The sequence below is a fragment of the Balaenoptera acutorostrata genome, chromosome 15, assembly GCF_949987535.1.
Source record: "Balaenoptera acutorostrata chromosome 15, mBalAcu1.1, whole genome shotgun sequence".
NCBI classification, from domain to species: domain Eukaryota; kingdom Metazoa; phylum Chordata; class Mammalia; order Artiodactyla; family Balaenopteridae; genus Balaenoptera; species Balaenoptera acutorostrata.
The window spans coordinates 25481109-25508668 of NC_080078.1; positions in this window are offsets into that span (position 1 = coordinate 25481109).

The following is a 27560-nucleotide window of genomic DNA, read 5'->3' on the forward strand; positions in this document are numbered from 1 at the left end:
GAACAAATCAAAGCTATGTAACCCTTGTAGGATGCAATAAGAATAGAGCCTTACTTCTGTGATATTTCTGCCAAAGATGAATAACCTGAATCTAATCAAAAGGAAAGATCAGACCAACCCAAGCTCTTTAAAATAAAATTTGTTAAGGTCATGAAAATGAAAGAAAGACTGAGGAATTGTTTCAGGATAGTACAGCTAAATACTGAAAGGATCAGACCATTTTCCTATAAAAAGCATTTTGGGAACAACTGACAAAACTTGAACGGAGTCTGACGATTATATGTTAATAATGTATTCATGTTTATTTCCTTATTTTGATGGTTGTGTTGTGGTTATTTAGGGTAACATCCTTGTTTTTAGGAAATACATATAAAGTATTAGGGGTTAATAGAATATAGTGTCGGCAATTCTCAAATGCTCTTGAAGAAAAGTTTCTTTGTTCTGTACCTTTAACTTTTTGAAAAGTTTGAAGTTGTCTCAAAATACAAAGAAACAATATAATCTTCAATAACATCAAAAGTATAAACATATAGGAAAAACATCTAATGAAATATGTGCAAGAAGCCTACTAAAACACAAAATACTTTGTCGTACAGCAGAAACTAACACAACATTGTAAAGCAATTATATTCCAATAAAGATGTATAAAAAAACCCACAAAATATTACTGATAAAAAGTAAAACCCTGAATAAGTGGAGAGTTAGTTATACAATGTTCGTAGATTGGAAGACTCAATATTGTTAAGATATTCACTGTCCCTAAATTGGTACACAAATCCAACATGATTCCTATCAAAATTCCAGCAGGCTACTCATTACAAATACACAAGATAATTCTAAAATTTATATGGCAATACTACAGATATAAAATAACCAAAACAATATTGAAAAGATGAACAACAAAGCTGGAGAACTAATACTATCTCATTTCAAGTCTTATTCTAAAGCTACAGTAATAAAGACAGGTTGATAATAGGATAGTAGTATAGAAATCTAGATCAATGGAAAAGAACACAGTATGTAGAAGTAGACGGACACTTATATGGTCAGTTGATATTTTCATAAAAATGCCAAGTCAGTTCTATGGCGTAAAGTACATCTTTGTAACAAATGTTGCTAAAACAACTGAATTCTATATAGAAAGAAACAACCTTGACCTCTTTCTCCACATAAACAAAAATTAGTTCAAGACTAATCATGATTTTAGACATAAAACTCAGGACCTTAACACTTATAGAAAAAAAAAAGAGAGAAAATTCTCATGACCTTGGTTGGACAAAGGTTTTATTGAACAGGGCACAAAAACACAACCCTAAAAAGTAAATTTTGAAAAATCAGACTTCGTCAAAATTAAAATTTTCTGCCCATCAAAAGACATTATTAAGACAATGAATAAGCAAGGCACAGATTGGGAAATATATTTACAACATCACTATGGGACAATGGACTTGTATCCAGGATATACAAAAAACCATAAATCAACAATTTAAAAAACGAGCAACAAAACGTCTTAAAATTCACAAAATACTTGAATAGATGCTTCACAAAAGAAGATACACAAATAGCCAACAAGTGTTTCTAAAAGGACTCAACGTCATTAAGTCCTCAGAGAATGTAAATTAAAGACCATAATCAGATAACACTTGACACCCACTAGAATGGCTAAAGTAAAAGACTGACAACCCCAAATGCTGACAAAGATGTGAAACAACTGGAACTCTCATACGTCGCTGGTGTGAGTGTACAAATGTTAGTGCCACTTTTAGAGATACACGGTAGTTTCTTGCAAAAGTTAAGCAGATTATGTAACAGATATGTACAGGTTTGTACTTCTATTCTTCTAGATATTTACCCAGAAGAAATGAAAAAATGATTTCCCAAAATCTTGTACAAGAATGTTCTTAGCCATATTGATAATTGCCAAAAAGTGGAAACAATGTAAATCCCCATCAACAAGAGAATGTTGAATTCTTATAATGGATTTGTTACTAATCAGCAATAAAAAGAATGAACTACTAATACACACCACATGCATGAATCTCAAAAATAGTGTGTTAAGCAATAGAAACCAGAAACAAAAAGTCCAAACCATGAGAATAACTACATACATGGAATCCATATACAGATGAAGCAAATCTATGGTGACAAAAATCAAGCAGTGGGAGAAAAGGAAGAAATTCACTAAAGTGGAGCCAAAGGGTTTCTGGGATGGTGCAGATCTATTTGAGTGGTGGTTACACTGGTGTATACAGTTGTCAAAACTAATTGAACTGAACACTCTAGATGGGTGCATTTTCTTGTATGTTAATTATATCTCAGTGAATACAAGAAGGTCTTTTACTTCAAATGTCTACTTCAGATTAATAAAATGTTCAATGTTTAGATTTCTTCCTTCCAGAAGAGTGCAATGCTTTAAAAACTAAAAATTGAGGACATACATATGTATGCACACTCACAATGCAACTCTTCGAAATAGTTGCTACTCCACAAAACAAAGCATCGAGAGAGTGTCATCACAATTCATGTGTAACTGGCCAGATCCCCATGATGTCATGGGTCGCATCCAACCACCAGCACCACTCCACCCATGATTTGGTGACCAAGCAGTCACAACTACATCACTGAGGTTGACAGTGCCAGCTTGGAGGTCCGAGTTCTGTCCTACTATAGCGTCACACCCTTTTTTTAATAGTTCTGTGAACCATAAGTCTATTGGTAAACAGGCAGACAGTTCTTCTGATTTCAGTCTATTGAATGGCCCTACTTGGAACCTCCTCATTTTAGGTCTATTCTAATGGTCACAAGATTTAGCATCATTTCCAGTGGCACAGGCCACCCCAAAATTATAAATGGATACTTTAACCGGCTCCTCACACCTTCAGCCATCCCCTTCCTCTCTTTGGGAAACAGAAAACAAATAACAAGATGCCACACTAAGTGGTGTGGATATTGGAAAGTGCAGCCAGAATGTAAAATGCTTTTCTTGAACACGACTGTAACTGGGCAAATAGACATTTACTTATTTGGGGGTTATGCATGATTGAGGATGCCACTCGGCAGATCCAGATTCTCATTTAATGCCCCTCAGGCATGCAATTGTTCGACAGGCTTAAAACACATGAATCTGCTTCCAGAGGTGGAGACATACAGCAAGGCCCTCCTGCCTAGATGTGTGGAAGAAAGAGCAAACAGCAAAAGAAGCTAGCCATGGAGGATGAGCACATTGCCAGCTGCTGCTCCATGGGTTTCAGAGTGGAAGCAAGGGAAATGCTCCTCTGACATTTGAAAACTTTCTATCTTTTCCCCAGTAACTGCCAAGCTACCCCAGACTCCCTCACTAAAGCCCCAGATGTCCATATCTTTCCTTATTTCTGGATATAAATATGACCCTCTTCTCTTATTATAAGGCAAGGAAAGACCTCCAGATTTAGTCACCGGTGCTACTAGGACCCCCAGATGGTTTGCTGAACCAGGGAGAATGCCAAGCAGTGGCAGGGTGGCAAGAAGTTCCTTCAGATGGAGACACATGCTCATAATTCATTCACACACTTTCCTCTGAGCAAGGCAACAATTTAAAATCATCCAATATGGGTCTTCCTGGAGGTATAAAAATAGGAGTGCATCCAGAATTGAGGATTGGTTGCCCCCTGTTCCCCAGTGCCACCCCAGCTGGAAGACAGCCAGGAACTGGGTTACATAGTTTCTCTGACAGAAATGGAGATTAGCAGGTGTTAAAGACAGATTAGCTACTAAATGAGTTTCTCACTGGCATAATCGGTATTCCAAAAGGAAGGGTTTTAGAGAGAAGTTGGGCAGCTGCTGGGAGCCTTCTCTGACAAGAAGAAATTGTCCTGCATTTACCAGTCCTGTGCAAACTCAAGAAACCAAAGTGGAAATGTAGTCCGTAATTGAAATCTGTAGCAGGCAGGCACTCAGATAGAATGTGCAACTGAGGTAAGATGGGGTCACAGCAGGTTTTGTTTTATTTTCAGGGCACTTCCTGGGGATTGGAGGGAGGAAGTTCCATTTTTGTACTTTCCTTTTTCTCCGGACCGAGGTTCTGACTCTAATTCCAATATTCCTGTGGTTGGTGTGGTACCTTTTTCCTGCACCCTAAGGTTTGGCCTCTGGCTGGAGGGCAGAGGGAAGAGTTTGAACAGTCTCAGATGAAGGAACACCATCTTAGTCAGTGTGGGCTGCTATAACAAAAATACCATAGACTGGGTGGCTTCAACATCAAGCATTTATTTACTAACAGTTCTGAAGCCTGGGACATCAAAAATCAAAGCGCCAGTAGATCTGGTGCCTGGTGGAAGCCCTTTTCCTGGTTTGCAGGTGCCATCTTTCCTTGTTTCCTCACGTGGCTGAGAGAGAGATAGGTCATTTCTCTGGTGTCTCATCTTAAAAGGGCACTAATCTCATCCATGAGGGCTCCACCCTTATGACCTAATTACCTCCCAAGAGCCCCACATCCTAATACCATCACATTGGGGGTTAGGCTTCAACATACGATTTTTTTTGGAGTGGGTGGGCTGGAACAAACATTCAATCCATAGCAAACACCAAATACATAGTCAACTCGGTTTTTAGAGAGAAAGGAAGGAGAAACTATTTATTAAGCACCTACTATGCACCATGTATTTTACTAGGCCCTTTCATCATTTTATAATAACCCAAAGGACAGATTAACCCAGAAGACCTGGTCCACATTAGAAGATCTGGCATAAGGGAAACTAAAGACAGATTGAGTCCCCCATTTCTTTCCTTCCCATGGTTTTGTGTTTCCTTCCTAATGTTATTTTGAATTTGTTTGGGCTCAAATTATATTATACCCTTGTCATCTCCATTAGCTAAAATGTATTTATGGCTGATTATGCATGCAGAAAATAAATTAAATATCTGAATAACATTACCAGTAATTGGTGAAATTGCTTTATGTTTTCACATCCTTACAACAAAAAAGGCATCAACAAATGACCAGGAAAACAAAAGGATAATCCATTATAATTGTCCATATTACCATAGAGATAGGGCAGACACAATTATGGGCAATTTCAGTGTCTAAAAATCAAGTATGATGAAAATTATATTGAATTTAACCCAAAAAAACCAATCTTTAACTGTGGTTCTAAAACAACTGCTAGTCAGGATCAAAGGAAATATACCCTGCTCTGAAAAATCAGCCGCTGACTTGTAAGTTGAAACCGAATCTCTTGAGTTTCTACAAAATAAAAAGCCACCGCTGAAGTACTCATTTAGATCTGCTTGAGTGATTCTCCATGATAAGGTTTCTCTTCAGAAACCTCTGGTTTATTGGTGAAATATTTATGCTGATTAGAGAGACAGTCTAGAATGTTTTAGTTTCTAAACACATAAGTACCACCTCCAGCATAACCTGACATATATATACTGGATCAGGTTGGCATAATCTTTCCTTAGATTACACATTTGGGTTTTTTGAAGATGATAAAAATTTGAAATATTTAATAACTATAGTAACTATTATGGTATAGGAACTGATCAACTGGGAAGGATGCCAACTGTTGCAATAGCACAGGGTCCTGGGACCCCTTTTGTGCAGGCAGCGGGGCCAAGTTACTGGGGTGCAGAGAAGCTGCTGTATACCAACAAATATGGAAGTCTTTTAATATTTTAACAATGGAGCAACTGTACTGGTATGTCCTGCTAAACATCAGCACTGCATAGACACACAGATAAAAGACCAAGGTCTGGCCTCTCATTTTGCTTCTATTTATCCAGGTGGCTTCTCTCAGCATCTTGCCAAATGGACACCCCAGGAAATTACATCCCTGCAGGGCTCTGGCAGGTAACACAGCAGCCCAAGCCAAAGGCCATTTTTATAAGGACACACCCTCCCTTTCAGCACTGACACCTTGAAAAACACAGTCCTACCCACAGAGCACAGCCACTGGGGCCCAACCACAGTTGGCACCAGTTTGACTTTTAAAGCCAAAGATGTGTGGGATTTAAGACAGACAGGAAGGCTCCAAATACACCCAAGGGAATCTAAAGAAGAAGATAAGTCAACAGAGAGATATGTGGCAGAGCCTGTATCTCAAGAGAACGTTTTCATTTACATTGTCAGAGTGAAGTTTATAAAGTGCAGATCCACGCACGCCATTCCTCAACATTCCTCTATCACCAACCACTTAGTATGGCACACAGGGACTTGCCCCCTCTTGTTTCTTGCTTCCTGCACCCTATATCCAAGTGGTGTTGAACCAACTGTGGTATCAGAGCACAACATGTTGTTTCATAACCCCAATTCCACTCCGTTACAACCCATGTCTTGAGTCTTGGAATTGTTTGCTAGAAAATGACCTAGTTGCCTGCATCTAACTATCCTGAATAACCTAAGGCTTGGTACATATCAGATCACAATAATTTTTGTTGAACAGGTAATTCAATATAGTCAGACAGTTTAAAACCATAGAAAATGGTGGCCAGCCTGTCACAGCTCTTTGGGGAAGTAAAGTTCTGTCCAATGTATTCTAAGATCACAGGATGAAAATGAGCAGAGCTTAAAAATAAAAAGACTAACCATATCCAGGTGGAGTGGTGAAGATGAGGAGGAATTGGAACTCTCATACATTGCTGATGGGAATGTAAAATGGTACAACTGCTTGGAAAACAATTGGACAGCGTCTTACAAAGTTAAACATAAACCTACTGTATGACCCAGTCATTCTAGTCCTTGGTATTTATCCAAGAGAAATGAAAGCGTATGTTCATACAGACTTTTTACACAAATGTTCATTGAAGCTTTATTTGTAACAGCCAACAACTGGAAACAACCAGATGTCCTTAAACAAGTGAATGGATAAACAAGTTGTGGTACATCTGTTCATTAGAATATTACTCAGCAATAAAAAGTGATGAACTATTGATTAACACAAAAACATGGATGAGTCTCAAAGAAATGATGTTCAGTGAAAGTAACCAGGCAAGAAAAGAGTACATACTGTATAATTCCATCTCTATAAAATTACAGAAAACACAAGTCATCTATAGTAACAAAAAGCAGATTAAGGCTTCCTTTGGGGATGCAGAGGGGAGGGGTAGACAGGAGACACTATAAAGAGACAAGAGGAAATTGGGGGTGGGTGATGGATATATTCATTACTTTTAATGTGATGATAGTTTCACAGGTGTATAAATAGGTCAAGACTCATCAAATTCTACACTTTAAATATGTACTGTTTATTGTATGTCAATTATACCTCGATAAAGTTATAAAAAAATTTAAAACTGAGCAAAGGCCTTATGGGGAAACAGTCATTGTGGTTTTAGAAAATTACAATTAGATATTAAGAAGTAAAATGGGAATACTCTGATTTTAGAAGCACAAGTTAGAGGTTGAGAAGAGTGACCCTTCAGAAGAAGGCAAAATATAAGAAAAAAGTCTAATCATCAAGACTGTCGGATGATAAAATAAAATGGTCTCAGAGGTAGTAAGTTCCCAGTCCCAGAAGTATTAATCTGATGACCATTTGAACAAGCCTAAAAATAGATGCTTGCCTTGGTCAGGCAATTATCTTATACGACTCCTCAGATTCTTTTAAACTCTAAAGTCACCCATTCACTGAGACAACACTGGCAGGATATACTTGCTGGTAGCAAACTCCCTGTTACTGATGCTCATGAAAACAACCATGAGGAATTTTCCACGAGAAAAAAAGAAGTGAAAATAATTCAAAGCACTAGGACTTCAAAGAAGTAAAGTTGAAAGGAAATCAGTTCTTCAGATATAGAAATCACAAGCGAGTACAAAGAGAACAGTGAGTGATGGAACTTTGGGGAGGGGGTGGTTGGGTGGCCGACAGTCTGGGTGTGAGAATATTTGGGAGGAGGGGGTCAGCAGTGGGGGGGGTCTAGAAAACCTAAGGTGTTGGTATAAGAAACTGAGAACTGGTGGTCTCAGCAGGGATTGGAAGACTGGGGTCTAGGGATGTTTTATCATAGATGCTGTTGGACTTAATCTGGAATAATCTTCTGAAGAACAAAATATACCTCCATGTTCAAAAACTTCCAATAGCTTCCTTTTGTACTTAGAATACCATTAAAATTCTTTAGCAGGGTTACATAGGTACTGCTAAGTGAAAATAGCAAGATGCAGGGAAATGTACAACAAAAACGGAATAGCATTAAAAACAAAAACAATAAAAACTTCTTGTATGTACGTGTATTCTATATGAGCCTTTTACACAAGGGCATCACTCTCAATGATGGCACTAAATTAAAACTTCTCCTAAAGCCTGTCCCCAGTCCCCCACAAGCCCCACTCTGGCATATGGTGCTGCTCCGAGGCGAGACAGGGATAATTGCTGGAAGCAGAGGGCGTCCAGTGAGGAGCAATTGTGATCCCCACCAGCCACCTGGATGAAGCAATTAAATGATCCAGTGAGTGAATAGTAACAAGACGCCAAAGGGATGAAAATTGACTTGGGTAAAGGGAAAATGAGGTCAATTTCCTCACTCCTGAAAACCAAGGTGAATGTTAAGGGCAGACCCTTCTCCTTACCCCACATTTCCTCCTTGGCTCATAGCAGAGAGGACAACTCTCTGCTCTTGTGGGAGGGAAACTGCCAAACTCTCTCCACTCCTCAGTCCTCCCCAAGAAAGAAGGAAAGGACTAACACAACTGATCAGAGCGCAACGCCCACCGGATCATGATTTACGGAAGGGCAGGGCCTCAGAGGTAGGACCCACCGTTCACCACTTCCTCTTTGAACACACCCCAGACATGCCTCTCCTTCTGTCTTCTGTGTCCCATAGACCTATGGGCCTCATCCCTGTAGCTGGATGGGTAACTCAACTATCTTCAGTTCCAAGGAGGAAGAGTAGGAGGCTCTGCTCAGCCTCAGGCCATGTTCTTATTCGAGGTTTACCTGGATACTCTGCTTTGGATGTGTTTAGGGGAATATGAATAAAATGGAACCATGTGCTTTGTCAGGGAGCCCATCAGTCAGAATCCTGGAAGGGAAGAGAAGGGGTTGGTAGGATTTGGCCACCATGAGAGTCTTACATAGTGAGGAAAACCAATGGGTTACACAAAGCAAGTAGCAAAGTAGTCTATGTACACACGTGAGCCTTAGGCACCCCTCTATTTCCTGCCAATACCACCAGCAGCACAGTGAGGCACTTACTTTTATCCCCATTTCATATATGATTAGTGCAGACCCAGACAGCTATGGACTGAATGTTTGTCTCCTCAAAATTCTTACGTTAAAACCTAATCCCCAAAGTGATGGTATTAGGAGGTGGGGCCTTTGGAGGTGAGTAGGTCATGGGGGTGGAGCCTTCACGAATGTGGTTAGTGCCTTTATAAAAGAGACCCCACAGAGCTCCCTAGCCCCTTCCACCATGCGAAGACACAGTGAGAAGATGGAAGTTTATGAATCAGGAAGGGGGATATCACCAGACACCAAATCTGCCAGCACCGTGAGCTTGGACTTCCCAGACTCCAGAACTGTGAGAAATAAACTTCTGTTGTTAATAAGCCACTCAGTCTATAATACTTTGTTATAGCAGACCAGACAGACAGAAACATAGAGAGTCAAAATAACAGGGAACTGTATTCAATATCCTGTGACAAACCATAATGGAAAAGAATATTAAAAAAAAGAACGTATATATGTGTATAACTGAGTCACTTTGCTATCACACAACATTGTAAATCAACTATACTTCAATAAAAAAAATTTTTTTCAAATAACTATTAGTGGCACCTGGCTGGCTCCAGAGGGCTCTTAATCACTGAATTATTCCACCTCTATAAATGTATGAAGAAATACTGTAATTATTATCTTATTAATATAATCCGAAAGAGAAAATCACCAAACCAAGAATGCCCAGCAGCTCCTCTAAGCCAAAGATAGGCAGGAAATCATAGAGAAGGCAGTGTGCGGGAGTGGGCAGAGTTCAGCGCTTAATCCCAGAAGACCTGGGTTCAAGTCCCAATTCTACCATGAAACTGCATCCCCTTCATCTGGGGGAAACTCTGTGCCCTGGCAAGGCTCAGACAGATCATACACATGAGAGCATTTTGTACATACAACACTATGTTGGAACAAGCATTTACTTTATATGGTGGTAGTTTCAGTTGTCACAAGTCACCTACTTTGAGTTGACCCGGTGATTCTCCACCCAGGGTGATTCTGTCTCCCAGGAGACACTGGGCAATGTCTGGAGACATTTTTGGTTGTCACACCTTGGGGGAGGGGACTCTACTGACATCTAGTGGGTAGAGGCCAGGGATGCTAATGCTAAGTATCCTACAACGCACAAGACAGCCCCCTAAACAAAGCCCAAAATGTCAATAGTGCCAAGGCTGAGAAACACTGGTTTGGAATGAATTCATGTGTCATAGAAATTCAGGAACAGAGTTGATGCTCAATATACATTTGTTGAATATATGTATAGAGAAACAAAGGATAATCAAGCCCTACAATGTGGTTAATCTGAGCAAGCAATGTCAGGATAAGTAAACAGGATGTAAATAAGCCAGGAAGACTGAGGGATAAGCTACATCCTTGGGACTCAAAGTGTGGTTCATGGACCAACCTCACCCTCACCTGGGCACCTGTTAGAAAGAGAGAATCCCAGCCTCTACCTAAATCTACTGAATCAGACTGCATTTTAACAAGATCCCTAGGTGATCCATAGGCATGTTAAAATTTGAAAAATGCTCTCCTAGAGTCTACACTTAATGGCAGGTTAATTTCCAATAGCAGTCCTAGGTTCCAACTGACGCGTGCAGAAACTAAGGTGTCTTTAAGCTGAGCCCAGCCGAAGCATCCCTCTTGGCTCTAACCCAGCTCTATCCACAGGTGGCCTTTCCACCTGGATACTCTCCATGTGGATAACAGACAGCGCGCCCCCCAGGCGCATTAGCAGAGCCTTCTGTCTCTTTGTTCACAAAGTACAGTGCTGCATATAATGAAAAGTGGTACATCACCAACACCCCCTATGCAGAAACTGCACAGAATGCCACAGCTGAAAGATTCTCTGAAGAGGAAAAGAAAATTCTATTGCAAATTTTATTTGGAGTTTGATTGCTTCATTGCTCCTTGCCCTCCAGGTGAAGGGGCAGCCAAGAAAAAAGCATTCTGTGTGACACTGTGAGCTTGGGTAGTACTCTGAATGCTGCTCCGTCTGTGACCTGTTACACCGAGAAGGGAAAAGAAGGCTCTGTATCAGCTCCAAAGCCAAGCATTTCCTGCAATCAGGGTTATGATATCCCTTCTTCAAAGAACAACAGGTCGTAAGAACTCAGTATTTATCCAGCACTGACTAAGTATCATGGCACTATTCTAAGTATTTTACCTGTATTAACTCATTTTATACTTACATATCCTCTTAGGGAGTAACTATCAATATCCCTGTTTCATAGATGAGGAAAATTAAGCCCTGAGAAGTTAAGTAACTTTCCCAAGTTCAGATATCTAGGAAGTGGTGAAGCCAAGATTTGAACATACAATGTCTGGCTTCTGAGCCACTGCTCTTAACCCCTCCACCATATTGTTTACACCTGACTATGTATTAAGGACTCTGAGAGGATTTTATAAGAATCAATAAGATGACATTTCTGCCCTGATGGAATATCCAGTCTGGTGAAGGGAGATAGCTGAACAGGTAAAACACACCATATTAGGCCCTTAGAGCAAAAATGTACTGTTTTCCCTGTTTAGCACCATCACATTCCTCCTTATTTTCTGTCCTTATTCTAATTTGACTCAATGTTTTGGAATCACAAAACAGGTTGCAACATATCAGTCACCTTCTAGATGGTGATTAAATAATGGTTGAATGAATGAATGAATAAAGTAATTCACAAGTGAATGTGGTCCTATGGTGAGATTTTGAGAAAGTAAGGCACTGAATGTTACTATGCTCTTAGAGCCAATATCTGTGGGTTTATTTTTCCTATCCAGCACTATCCCCCAAGCCCCATCCTTACCCGTGGAATCGCCCCTCCCCCCCACTCCATCCATATGGTTTCCATTGGAGCTGCCACGACCTTGCATTTCAGGACCCCTGGCCTTAGTTGACGGGCCAGTGGTGAGCTCCTATAATGAGCTGAGCCAACGGGTTCCCTTCCTTTGAAACTTTGGAATCAGGAGAAAGGAAATCAGAATGCTCTCTCTAGGTAGTTAAAACTGTGTGAGGAAAAAAAAAGAGGGATCTGTTGGCATCTACATTTTCAACACCAAGGAGAAGGCTTGTCTGCAGTTAGAGAGCTGCATAAAGCTTTATGCTAATATGCAGCCCAGAGCCAAAGATGAGAGATGGACAGAAATTACTTCTGACATGGTTCAAGTCTCTGTTTCCAGACACTTAACCTTTCTGAGCTTTCATTTTCTCTTTTGTAAAATAAGGAGAGGGAAATTACATCCTAACAGGCTACAGTCCCACCACTGTTCCAGGAAGAAGGGGTTCCAACCAGACCATGTCCGAGCAGTGCTGACCCTCCCTCATATAATCATACTCACCGCCCTGACCACCAGAAAGCAATACCAGTTGAGAGAATCCAATTCCTTTAGTTCCTGAGTTCTACCAAACACCTTCTGATTATTGACCACAGGTAATACACAGAAAGGATTGCCCTGATGGGCAGCATGAACAGGTAGGTGTCTGTTTCAGGTGAGTCTCATGTTTCCCATGAATAAAATGGTGTTTTAAATGTGCCCAACTGGTCTCCTGTGTCTTTCGATGCCATAAACCATGTCTCAGGGTCTGCTCACCTGGATGAGCTCAGCATTCAAACTCTGCTCCTGTAGGGCTGAAAGACCATGCCCCCTTGGCTCTCGCCAAACATCTGGCCTAAAAAAGGTGGTTTTCCATCCCCATGACTAGGCTATAATGCTCTTCAATGAAACAGCACAGTAGCATCACTGAGTTCTAACCACAGGACTGTGGATAGAAACAGTCCCTAAAATTCCCTAGACCCATGGTTTTCCATTTTTCTCTGAGGATCCTCAAAGGTCACCTGGGGAGAAGGGGGGAGGTTAAATGGGATGGTACTTGTACTGTTGCAACTTGTACTGTTGTCTATTCTTATGTGCTATAAATATGTGGGTTTTGCATATATTAGGGTTCTCTAGAGAAACAGAACCAATAGGAGATGATAGATAGATAGATTAGATAGATAGATAGATAGATAGATAGATAGATAATAAGGAGATTTATTATAAGAATTGACTCAAGTGGTTGTGGAGACCAAGAAGTCCTACAATGTGCCATCTGGAAGCTGGAAAACCAGGAAATCCAGTGGTGTATTTCGGTCCAAATCCAAAGGTTTGAGAATCAGAGGAGCTGATGGTATAAATCCCTGTCTGAGCCTGAACGTCTGAGAACCAGGAGGGCCAACGTCTGAGGGCAGGGGAAGACAGCTGCCTTAGCTGAAACAGAGAGAGTGAATTTGCCCTTCCTCTGCCTTTTTGTTCTCTTCAGGCCCACAATGGGTTGAATGATGTCCACCATGTTGGTGAGGATGATCTTCTTTACTCTGCCCACTGATTCAGATGCTAATCTCTTTCAGAGAAATCCTCACAGACACACCCAGAAATAATGTTTTACCAGCTCTCTGGGCATCCCTTAGCCCAGTCAAGTTGACACATAAAACTAACCATCCACATAACACGCAATACATTCTGACATTTTCTACTTTATTTAAAATTAAAAAGGCAACCATGCCTCACTAAATTAATGTCATGATCTCCTAATGGGTCCTGAACTGAAGTTTGAAAACATTACTCTGACATGTGCACAAAGCATCTTCTAATTTGGATTTGCTTGAGTTCACTACTACATTGAAGTTCTCAAACTGGTTCCTACCAGTTGGCAAGGGACAAGTTTAATTTGATCTCCATGTGGTTGGCTAGCATAACGTTTAAAACAAAAACTAATTTCCAGAAGTTTCAAATGGAGACATGTACATGCTACGATCCTAGGCTTTCATGGGGTGGAGGGTGGAGGGGGACTGGGAATAAACAGAAGGTTGTGCAACATGGTGTCTATATGCCCTCATAGCTACAATTGGCTGGAGCTGAGTGGCAGCCACTAAGTTAGATGGAACATTCCCCTTCCTGTTGACCAAGGTTCTCTTTTTGTTTATGACAACTCCACTAATATGGAAAAAGATGTCTGAGTTTGCTCCCTCCACAACAGGCCTTTCCCAAAATATAAGTCTGAACAGGAAGCAATTCCAAGACCACAAGAGCTCACCCCAAGGTCATCAAACCCTTCCACATGTCAAACCTCCTGCTGTAAATACCTTCTCACCATGGATTCTGAAGGACAGTCGGCTCTCCTTTTGATAAATACCCTTTGCTAAGATGCGGGTTAGTGTAATTTTCCAAAAGGTTAGGCGCAGTGACTGCTCAGAGAGGGCTCGCTTATGATTTCAAATGCCACCCATCCCATTCTCTAACATTTACTGAGTTATTTACAGCTTGGCTCCTGCCACATCTGCCAGAGTGTCTGACTTGTCCCCTCTTCCCCCTCCCGTCATTGTCTCTCCAGTCCTGAAATGGAAGCTGGTGGCTACAGGGCAGTACCTCCTGGATCCAGGGTGGCCTCTAACCTAAGATAGAGAGGCCACCGTAATGGGTAATTTTTTCATCAAGTCATGCTTAAAAGTCATAAGTAAAATTCTCCTACTTTGAGGCATGCGGGGCTGTCGACTGTATCCGTGTGGCTGCAAATGTTTACTCCATTTTCAGTTTGCTCAGCCAGATTAAAAACTCAGAACTAATGTTCTCAACTAACAAGGCTCAAAAAACACTTAATTTGTTCTTTAGATATGTGGGGTATTTGTCTGGGTCAGTAATTTCAGTTAAAGAAACTTTGAGGGGACAAATATTCATCCCATAAGCCTGCTGAAGTTATAATAAAAATGAAAATAAGGGTAACATTAAGATCTATCATTTCTTCATTATCTATATGCCAAGCAGATCCAAGGTGTTTAGCTCTTTGCTGAGTAGATAGATAGACAGATAGATAGATATAGTTGTCTAACTCATAACATCTCTGCAAGTTAGATATCAAAGAGCTATTTCTTTTTTACAAATAAGGAAGCCAAGGTTCAGAGAGCCTCAGTGATTTCCCCATGACCACTCAGTCCTTCTCGGAGCCAGGACTGGATTTCAGGACTGTCTGGACTTTCTACCCCACCCAGTGCTTCTCCATCGTAATTATACCAGGAAGCATCTCCTTGCAGCCAGCCTCTATGCCCATATATACATCAAAGCCCCAAGATTACTCAGTAAGAGAACTGTGAAAATTTTCTCTCATCATGGACTTTCTTCTGGTCTGGAGTGAGAATTTCTGGAGCTAGAGTGGACAAAGCCTCGTTTCTCCCACAGGGGATCTTGGTCTCACAGCCTAGAGTGGTTGAACACCTTGACACTGGGGTCAGTCTAATGGAGACTGGAATACTGCCTTCCTCATGTATTAGCTGTTGGGCCTTGGGCAAGTCATTTAATCTCTCTGAGCCTCAGTTTCCTCATCTTAAAAGAAAGGGGACACTAATAAAATACACACCTCATAGGGTTATGGTGGAAGAAAAATGTGGTTTGTATATAAAGCACATAACCCTGTGGCTTGAGCTGTGATAAATAAACATTAGATACTGTCATAATTAGCCATCTGAAGGCGGCTTTCTGAGCAGCTATTAGAGCCATGAACAAGAATCTATCAGAACAGAACATGACACCTTTACTATCAGGAAAAAATGACCACCGTTCATCCCATCCCATATACTCTCTTACCCATCCACCACCCACAATGCCACTACCACTTCTTCCTCCTCTGCAAAGAGAATTAGTCAGCCAGGTTTTGAAAAGCAGGCAACTGAAAGGCAGCCCAAGGCAGCCCCAGGCTGTGTGTGTCCCAGGCTTGTTCTCAGACATGCCACCTTCTCCACTGGGCATCAACTCTGGGACCCTCTGTTTCTCAGTCTATATGACTAAGAACCTCCAACCTGTACTAGACTTACTCTTGGGTCCTAAGGATAGGTTGACTGATCTTCTTCTATCTCTTCTTCCTTCCCACTTCCTCTTTCTGCTCCTGCCTCTACCCCTTCCCTTTATGCCCCTCCCTCACTTTTTTTCTCCAGGATAATTAGGCTGCATTTTGACCTATGAGCTCTCAGATCTGTCCACTGTTACCTGCTTTTCCATCCTGGTTCAGTCCAACCCACTGAAGGCTGGAAGAAAGGGCTTGAACTCTCCCATCCCATTAAACATCTTGTCATAACACTCCTTGTGCTTAAGGTCTGTGTTAGTTTCCTAGGGCTGCCATAACAAATGACCACAAGCTTGGAGATTAAAATAACAGAAATGCATTCTCACACAGTTCTGGAGGCCAGAAGTCCAAAATCAAGATGTCCCCAGGCCACACTCCTTCCAAAGTTTCTAAGGAAGAATGCTTCCTTGCCTCTTCCAGCTTCTGGTGAGTCCAAGCATTCCCTGGCTTGTGGCAGCATAACTGCCTCAGTCTTTCCCTCCATCTTCTCTTCTTTCTGTGTCCTTTTCTTTTCTATCTCTTAAAAGGACACACGTCATTGGATTTAGGGGCTGTCTTAATCCAGGATAATCCCATCTCAAGATCCTTAACTTGATTACACTGCAAGGACACTTTTTCCAAATAAGTTCACATTCACAGGTTCCAGGTGGACATATTTGGGGGAGGACCACCAGTTTAAGCCATTCCTTGATACTAATGAGCCCAATGAAAGCTGTGACATACTTTCCTTTCATCACCCAGCTCACCTCACTCCTTTACCAAAACACTGCCAAGGCCTGGAGAAAACCTTCCATTTTATTACACAAGCCAGATCTTTCCACTCCCTTCCTCTAAGTCCACACTGCACAGAACTCTAACCCTGGTGGAGGAGGTTGTGTGGGTGATGCAGGGAAATGAGGTAGAACTCCAGGAAGATCAAGGGGGTCCTGGTCTCCTCCCTGAGTTGGTCAGCTTCCTGCAGGACAAGGATCACTTATGGATGACACGGGTCAGCCCACTGTCCACTCCCTCCAGTGACACAGAGTCTGAGGAATGGGCAGACATTAGCACTTCCCAAAACCTATTTCCACCATGGTTTCAAAATTTCTATTTTCAAACAAACCTAGGAAGTGCTGAGTTCAATAAATTCAGACAGGTTTCTCCATTACAGAACTTGCCAGAGCTCTCAGTACAGTAAACTATGAATAGAGGTAGAAATAATTTGTGGTATTTCCCAAACTTATGGCTCAGAGAACCCCTTTACTTGTGAGGCATCTCATAGCCCTGGTGTTCTTCCAAATATGCAATGGGAGATACTGGTATAAATCATTCTATTCAATTAAGTTGTTATCAAGTCATTAGGGAAATGCAAATTCAAACCACAGTAAGATACCACTTCCTACCCACTTGGATGACTATGGCCAAAAGAAAGACAATAACAAGTGTTGGTGAGAACCTGGAGCAGTGGGAACCCTCACACTTTTCTGATGGGAATGTAAAATGGTGCAGCTGCTTTGGAAAAAGGTTTAGCAGTTTGTTTAAAAGGTCAAATTTACCGTCAACCCAACAATTTCACCTTTAGAAAACATACAGCCACATGTGAATGTTCATAGCAGCATTATTCATAATAGCCAAAACCTGGAAACAACCCAAAAATTCATCAACAAATGAATGGATAAATTAAATGTTGTATAGCTATACAATGAATTATTATCTAGCAATTTTAAAAAATGAAATACTGATACATGCTACAACACGGATGAACACATTTTGCTCAGTGAAAGAAGCCAGACACAAAAGACCACACACTGTATAATTCCACTTATAAGAAATGACATATATAAATATATAGGGACAGAGAGTAGATTTAGTGGTTGCCAGGATTTGGGGTTAGGATTAGCGGTTAACTGTAAATGGGTATGAGGGTTTTTCCTGAAGTGATGAAAATGTTCTAAAATTGAATTGTAGTGATGGTTGCACAACTCAGTAAATTTGCTAAAAAATCATTAAATTGGGCACTTACTATAGGTGAATTTTATGGTATGTAAATTATGCCTCAATAAAGTTGTTTTAAAAGTGCTGTCACTGATTAATGAAATAAAACTTTATTAAGCTAAAAAAAATGCCTGTCAAGCTATATGCACAGCCCTATGCTTGCTCAAACGAAGGTGCTGAGCAAAAGTTTTTACAGTAAAGAAGGGTAAAGTTTCAGGTGTAAAGTTTGTCATCGCACTTGGGAAAGTTGAGCAATTTACATATGGTACCTACCTTTTGGGTTGTGTTTGGAAGGATGCATTGAAGTCTTTTTTATTGAAGGATGTGCCCCATGTAGAGGTACTTGCAAACTGGAAACACTTGTGATGAATCCCTACCTGCAAACTGTACACTCAACAAAATAAGACCTAGCCCACAGAACTTGTTAAAATGGTAGAATTGATTAGAATTCCAGGACCAATGTGATAGAAGTTCTAAGAGAGAGGGACTGGGCTCTTTGATCTGCCTGGTTCCACCCTGACTTCTTTCTAATTAGCAAAGCTTTTGAGGCTGACTGATAAGCATTCTGGGCACTGCACACGTCTGGCCACTGACTAATTAATTAATTTTTGACTTTGAGCAGTGACACTTAATTTGAAAACTTTCTACCATCCACAGATGAATGTGGAAAAGTAGGGCAAAAGATTTAAAAATATGCTAAAGGTGCCATTTCAAATCCAGTTGATTTACAAGAGGGCAGAATGGGTCAGTGAGTTAAATAAAGAGATGGAGTCTGGGAGGAAGGGCTGGGGGAGGGTGTGCTAGGCCAGCTCTGCATCCACTTTGCTGTGGAGGCTTAGCAATTTTACCCTCTCTGTTTATTTGAAAATTAGGGGTCTCCTCAGCATCCTCATTTATTAAGTGACTGTGTGCACTGTCCATAGAGAGATAAGGGACAGAGAACAAAAATGACTCACCAAAAGGGAAACGGGAGAGTGGACAAAGCTTATGAATCAAAACAGAGGCTTTGACATGAACACTGCCCAGGTCAAGGGTCTGCAAACTATAGCCCAAGGGCCAAATCCAGCCCATCACTTGTTTTGTAGATAAAGTTTGACTGGGACACAGCCACACCCATTTGTGTATGCACTGTCTTTGGTTGTCTTCCTGTTACCTTGGCGGAGCTGAGTGGGTTCAACAGAGACTGTGTGACCAGCAAAGAAGAAAATATCAATATTTACGCTTTGATTCTTTAAAGAAAAAGCTGTCCAATCCCTGGTCTAGGTGGAGTCAGCATTATGCCTTTTCAGTGTGACTGAAGAAACACTGGGAACTCTTCCTTTTTTTCTTAAAAGACCTCTTTTTTCTTACAAGAAGGGAGCTAATATTTTTTTGAGCACCTCTGTGTTCCTGACACTAGGCTCCTTTCTTAAAGATTAGACTCACCCCAAATCTTTGAGGTGGGGATTAACATGGTCATGTTTCAGGGGAGGAAAATTGAGGCTCAGAAAGTTAATCATTTGCCTGTAAGTTACAGAACTGGTGTTTGAAACCAGACCAACTTGTCTCCAACATCATAGCATGACGTCTCTCTAGTATGTTAACATTAAAGCGAACATTTTGGCAAGAGGCTCCCTCAGTCATTCCCTTTGTAAAGGGTCAAAGAGCTTTGGGAGCACATTTTAGAGGAATGCATTTGATCGGATTTATTCAATCATCTCTGTGCCAACTTTATTTTCCAACCTTGGAGAGAAGCCCCTCTGTTAATGCCCCCCCTCCAAGCAGAACCAAGACGAGGTCATAAAATTTTAATAAATCTTTACCAAATTGTTGGGGACTTTAAAATTTTTCACAGGGAGGAACTCATTGCTGCCACTAGAATTACTGCCTCTCCAGGGAGAACCCTACAGATGTAGGTCCCTACTCTTCCCAGCCCCAGACGCAAAAGAGCCCCCTTCCCAACCCAAGGCCACCTCAATTTCCATGCCAGGATGTTGGCTGTGGAACAGACCCTTCCTTCAGGAGAAATCCCCACTCCAACCACACAGTGGGCTCTACCCTCAAAGGTCCCAACAAGGCATTAAAAATCTTTACAGTGTACTTCTAAAAGTCTGGGGTGTTCACTATGCTGGAAGGGGTATACCAAGGCCAGTCTAGCTCATGTTCAAAGTCCTTTCTCCAGCTTGATGGAAAGAGATCAGGCCTGACCAAATTGCCCTCCAGGAAGGATTCTGCAGCCCTGATCACCTGTAAACAAATGTCTAGGAAAAGAAACACAAATTTCCCAGGAGTAAATAAAAAGTTTTTAGGGGGCTTCCCTGGTGGCACAGTGGTTAAGAATCCACCTGCCAATGTAGGGGACACGGGTTCGAGCCCTGGCCCGGGAAGACCCCATGTGCCACGGAGCAGCTAAGCCCGTGTGCCACAACTACTGAGCCTGTGCTCAAGAGCCCGTGAGCCACAACTACTGAGCCCGCGTGCCACAACTACTGAAGCCCGCGTGCCTAGAGCCCGTGCTCTGCAACAAGAGAAGCCACCGCAATGAGAAGCCCGTGCACCGCAACAAAGAGTAGCACCCACTCACCGCAACTAGAGAAAGCCCGCACACAGCAACCAAGACCCAACACAGCCAAAAATAAATAAAAACAAACAAATAAATAAATAAATTTATTTTTAAAAAAAGTTTTTAGTATCATTCAACCTAAATCCATTTTTAGAGAGGAGCAAGTCTCCTCTAACCCTACAAAGGTGGAGCCCTGATAAACATAATCTTAATTTCCATCACTAAATAGAAGTCTGAGCATTTGGGGCCGTAGCCTCAGCATTTAATAATGACCAAGGTCACTAAGAGCTCATATGGCATCTTTGTGCAAATTAGAAAATGGCAGCCTCCTCCCTGCAGATAAAGTGGCGTACCACTTGACAGGTGCGCCGTGTCTAAGTGGGTTAGAGCCGAGCTGTGCCCTCCTCTGGGTGGACATACCTCACCTTAGCGCTCAAGGCTGGATAAGGAGATCATGGGCTGGACTTCAATGTTACCATTGTGCAGTAAGCAACCTGCACAGACATCCATGACTCTACTTGGGTTTTCTTGAGGAATACTTGGCCATTTTCCTTTATATCTGTTTCACTACTGAGCCCATTCATAAAAAATCATTTATGAATGATTTTTTCATAAACAGAGGTCATCTGCAAAAAGTTAAATTGATAGCCACCCCTAGGAAAAAAAAATGGTGAGATTTTCAATAAAATAATTCAGAAGACCTGAGTTGAGTTCACAACTCAGCCAATTGCCAGCTATGTGATCTTAAACAAGTCCCTTGGCCTCCCTGAGGTTTTCCTCTTTAAAATGGAGGCATTAATAAGAGCACTACCAAGATCTCAAAGATATTTAAAATCTCTAATTAGAAAATGTAGCATGACCCAGTAAACATAAAATGATCTGTGGATATTAAGTAGCAACTGCATAAAAAGACAGAAACAACAAATGAAATCATTCATGCTTCCATCCAAAGCCATTTTTCCTGTTCCTGCTGTTTCTGGCTATAGTATTCTTCCAACAAAATCTGAAAGGGCCATTAGCTGCCCCTGGTTTTCCAGAAAGGTCATCCAAGCAATAAAGTGTTTCCACTGTGGAAGGTAATTAGCTCTCAAAGCCTTTCCATCCCACCTGATCAATTAGACTAAGCACTAAACACTCCCATCCCTAAAATGCATAAAATTGAATTGTATGTATGCCTTACTATTATGGAATGGTAATGTGCTGCTTTCAGAAATGGTCACACAAGCTGGGGGGTAATCAAAGTTTTTAAAATCACTACACTGACTAATGAGAAGATGTTTGACTAGGATTTTTAATTTCTTGAGAAAATAACAGAAAATAAAAGTCTGATATCGGCTTTTGCATGGCCCGTCAAGGTTAAAGTCTTCCGCAGAATCCAGCCCCAATGGCAACTGGGCTGCTTTATCCATGCCTTTCCACCTCTGTAATCTGCAATCCAGCCTCAGTGACTGGGCCGGACGTAAGTCCCAAATGCAAGCCCGTTTTTCTTTGTCAGAGGCTCCCTGTGCTGGGAGATGTTAGGCATCTCAGCAACCCACCCAAGCACAGATGTGCACCCCTTTGCTCTTCTCCTGGAAGACAAGTTATTAAAAAGATGTATTTTTGAAAGCAGCCTTCTCTGCATGTAATGTCAACGTCAACAAATAAAGGGGGAGGGATGAAAAGGCGATCGTAGGGCCGTCCAAGGAGAGGGGGAGATGCCTCCCAGAACACAGTTTAAGGAATGATCGATGCCTGTGTCAGAGGCGGCGATAAGACGTGCTGAGCTTATCAAAAACTGAAGCTCTGATGACAGAGTTCACATGTGGCAGGAAGATAAGAGAGGCCGCGTTCATCTCTCCCTCTTTTCTCTCCCCAAAGACCCTGTTTTAATTTCCCACTCGGCATGTTACGGTTTACATCCCAATGGAGACCATTGAGCTTCGTTCAATTCCTTTTCTAATCTCACTGTGAATGTTTCCAGGTGACTGTGATTAGCAGACTTCGACCTCAACGCTATTTGGGGAAGTATTGTGCGAGGGGTGTTGGAGATCCGAAATGTGGCTGAAGGTTCTGGAAACACTCTGAGCACCAGAGAAAGGAGGGGAAAGGGCTTTGAGCTGGATGCTGAGAACCCGTATACTTCTGGGCTCTCCCACAAACATGCTGTGTGATCTTGCACAGGTCACGTCATCTCCCCAAAAAGGAATTTCTTCTTCTATTAAAATGGGAGGAGATGGACTGTGTTCTCAAGAATCTTTTCATCTAGAACAATCCCATCTTCACCCCTGCTCTCTGGGAACAAGACTCAGAGGCCACAAAGCAGCAAACTTGAGGCCACAGTCTTCACCCCTCTGCTCTATCACTAATGGTACTGTGTTAGCTCATAACAAAATGCTATAGCCTGGGTGGCTTTAACAAAAGAGATTTAATTCTCACAGTTCTGGAGGCTGGGAAGTCCAAGATCAAAGTGCCAGCAGATTCAATCCTTGGTGAGGGTCCAATCCCTGGCTTGCAGACATCCCCACCTTTCTCTCTGTGTCCTCACATGGTGGAGAGAGAGAGAGAGGAAGCTCTGGTGACTCTTCTTTTTCTTCTAAGGGCACTAATCTTATCATGGGGGCTCCACCCTCATGACCTCATGTAAGCCTCATTACCTCCCAAAGGCTCCACCTCCTAATACCATCCCATTCTGGGTGAGGGCTTCAACATATGAATTTGGGGAGGACACAACATTCAGTCCATAACTGGTACGAAAGTTCTTGCAAGAGGACCAGAAGCTATATGAAAGCAGAAGGTCATTTGTGTATCTCTACCTCTCCTCCCTCCAGTTTAGCAGGTATTCTCACAGCTACCCACCCACCCCCAGCAAGGCTGTGCTGGCCTACTTTGGTCATCCCCAAGCCATGAAGATGTCCTTGGACCCTTATCCTAACTTCAGTCTGTTTTATTTTTCCTTGACCCACAACCAAAACCCCTTTCTGTCTCCTTTCTCCAAAACTGAGATGAAACTAAACCATTCCAAGAAAATGGATTTCTCTCAGTTTCCCTACCAAAGGCTCCCTGGCATTCTGCCCTGATTAACTGGAAATGGCTGCCTGGCATTGAGAAGGATCCAGAGGCTGTGTTTGGGCTGAGATGAAGAGAACTGTGATTGATTAATGATGTCTGCCCTGGATGCCATGTGGGAGAGCGATGATAGACACATCACAGACTTGTCATCCCTGACGCCCGGAGGCTAAAGCAGTAGTTTCCAACAGGATAATCTAGAGTGCTGATTTAAGTACAGGTTCCCAGACTCCCCACCAGAAATTCTGATGTAGTGAGTCTACGGGGAAGCCTGTGAACCTAGCTGATTTTGGTGTACACCAAACTATGCATGGCAAAGACTGGGAACTAGGTGAAGAGATAGAAACATGAATTAGCTTCACTACAGTAATCATGTCACTTATGTGTATGTGTACATATACAAAACATCATGCTGTACACCTTAAATATATACAATTGTATTAAATAATTAAATAGAGTTCATTTCAGGCGTGAACTTTGTGAAGGAACATAACAATGTCAATGTTAGAAGCATAACGGAAATAATTTTTTCTTTAAATTCCCTTCCCTCAAAACGCGCCGCTCCAACTCTTTCTCCCATCCTATTCTGCGTTCTGCTCATAACACGCATGATTCTGAGTATTTGTAGAGCAGCTTTCACTTTTCAAAGCACTTATGCATTTAGACATCCTTTTGGAATTTACAAGAGATCTACCAGGGAGGAGAGAGAGGCGATAGCACTCTTCTCTTTTGGTAAACGAGATCAGCACCTTGAAGACACACGCCCAGAGAAGCGAGTCAAATCGCACCAGGGTACAGTCGGACTGTCCTCCAGCGTGCCACCAGCATCGCTTTGTCTCCAGGACGGCATCACCTGTTGTGGATTATACAGCCCCAGGAGCAGGGGCCGCCAGCGCTGATGACTGCGTGTGGCTCAGGGCACTGCAGCCCACCAGAATAGGGCCTTGCTATGAGAACACCTTGTGATAACAGTGCAGGGGAGCAAAATTTGCCACACCAAATTGTATCTGTTTGGACTGAGGATTAATTTAGGCTGATTATTTTTAAAGCCCAAAAGACTCAGGAAGAACCTTTGACTTTCCCCTGTCTAAAAGAATTTAGATAGAGGATCTGTTCCAGGAAGGGATCTATCACCATATGAACCAAGTGTGTGGGCAGGGAAGAACCTAGCAAAGTCTGTTTGTTAAAATTCCTCTCTGTGTCCCACTGTCTCTGCACAGCCCAGCAAACATTTGTTTACCAAACATTTGCCTTTCCATCCCCGTATAAATTGCCTTCCTCCCCTCCTAAGTCGAAAACCATTACCCCAACATCCTCTTTTGTCTTCAGCTAAAGATGGTATTTAAGGTGATGATTTCGGCCCCTGTGGCAAGTTACCCAGTTCTCCTGGGTCCCTCCCATGCATACATGTTATTAAACTTTTGTTTGGTTTTCTCCTGTTAATCTGTCTCATGTCAATTTAATCCTTAGACCATCCAGAAGAACATGGAAGGGCAAAAGAAATGTCTACTTCCCCGACAGCAGTCATTGTCTATTTTCACCCTGGAGCAAGGAGATTTCTCTGAGAAAACTGCTGTTCGGATACTATCCTTGACGGGAAAGATAAACTAATTGAGTTTGCTGGGCTAGAGCCTGTCAATGCTACTCAATTCTCGTCTCCTATTCATGGAGTCCCAACACTTTCAGGGGCAGATGGGTATGAGCTTTTTGATACAGTAATTCAAAGGTCAGGCCAGTGGATTCACAGGTAAAAATGTCAGACACAGCCTAGCACACCTGAAGAGAAATCAGCTTGAAAAAAAAACCCTCTAATTCAATGGTTCTCAGATTTGAGTGTGTGCCAGAATCCCCTGGAGGGCTTGTTAAAATCCAGATTGCTGGCCCTACCCAAGAGTTTCTGATTCAATAGGCCTGAGAATTTGCATTTCTAACAACTCCGTGGGTGAAACCAAAGATGCAACTCTGGCTCTGAGGACCACTACTTCAAGAGAGTGCTTTTAAGGTGTAATGTGCCTTCGAGTAACCCGGAGCTGTAGTTAAAATGCAGATGTGGTCTCAGGAGTTCCCAGTTTTCTTTCTTTTCTTTTTTCTTTTCTTTTCTTTTTTCTTTTCTTTTCTTTTTTTCTCTTCTCTTCTCTTTTCTTTCTTTTCTTTTTTCTTTCTTTCTTTCTTTCTTTCTTTTTCTTTCTTCCTTTCTTCCTTCCTTTCTTTCTTTCTTTTTAATATCTTTATTGGAGTGTAATTGCTTTACAATGGTGTGTTAGTTTCTGCTTTATAACAAAGTGAATCAGCTATACATATACATATATCCCCATATCTCCTCCCTCTTGCGTCTCCCTCCCACCCTCCCTATCCCACCCCTCTAGGTGGTCATAACACACCGAGCTGATCTCCCTGTACTATGTACTACGCGGCTGCTTCCCACTAGCTATCTACTTTGGGACGAAGTGAGAGAGTGGCATAGACTTATATATACTGCCCAGTTGTCTTTCTAACAAGCTCCAGGTGATGCAGACATTGCCAGTCTGCAGTAAGCAGGGAGGCTCTGAGCCAGTGTCTCTCAAAAGGATGTGCAACTACCCTCTTACATCAGTCACCAGCGAGCTTATTAAAAATGTAGATGGGAACTCAGTGACGACAAAAAAGTCACAGTGAGAATGACTGGACCGACCCTGTGGGATGAAGGAACACATTTGCCTACAGACTTACAGACAATACAGATAAAGGTTGCACAGTGGGTTACCAAGTCCCCAACTCTGTACCCCAGCAGGACCATCTCAGGGCCTTGAACTCAACTCTCTTGCATTTACACCAAAAGTGGAATTCTCTGAGTCTCTTGAAAACAGCAAGTTGCAGAAACCCTCTTTAAAGGGAGAAAGAAAGAGCCAGAAACCCTATTTGACTTGGGAGTGACACAGTCTGCATGCTGGAGAAGAGCTGGAACCCCTAGCTGAGCCAAAGGATTGTTGACTCATCATCAGTTGGACAACATCCCTGAGGATATCACGACAGCCCCTCTCACCTCCAGCGAAAAGAAAAAGAGGGAGGGAGGGAAGGAAGGAGGGAGGGAGACAAAAAGAGGAAATCGTGCTCTCATTACAAGATGGCATTTGGAATAAAGTAGAAATTCAAAACAAATATTGAACAACTTGCAAATTGCATTTTCCTGGGACTTTTCTCTTGGCTTTTTTCGTTTGTTTGCTTTAATTGAAAGCCGTGTGCGTCATTGCGCTCACGTGACAGGCCATGATCAGCTATTCCAAATGACTGGAGCCACATGATGCTCTATTTCTCATCTGTTGCAGAACACATTTTATGTTTCAGAAACCACAGTACAATCACTTTCTAACTATCATATTGCACAGAAATGGCTTTGGCACTCAGGTACAATGGCACTTCCTGAGTGATGGAGGGGTCGTCCCTGGGTCAAAGATGAGCAGAGATCATGAAAGGCAGATGGTTCCCTGTGTACCTCCTGGGAAAGGGCAGAAAACTGCAGTGGGAAAAACAGCTACAGAAAAATGGAACACGGCACCCAGGGACCCCCTGACCCTAGAGTCAGAAAAGCAGAAAAAAGCCCAAGAATGTGGCTGGAGAATTGGGGCAGGGTTGTCGGGAGGGACGTGAACTCATCCACTTTGTTTCCAGAGAGATTTCAACCAGCCCAACACGTTTTACGTTCTCAAGACTGGAAGCTTGTACCAAATCACTCCCCCAAATGGGGCAAGTTGTACTAATTTATTGAATCCAAATATTAAGGGTTTTTTTTCTACTTTACCACAGGTAAAATAATTTTTCAAAACCAATCAACCAACCAACACACGGAAGATTTACTCCTAGTGATAAGAGCTAATACAAAAATTTCTATATGATAGACACTGGGCCAGTAGTCTGATTTAGTCCTCTCAACCACCATACAAAGCAGGGATTATGATTTCCATTTTAAAAG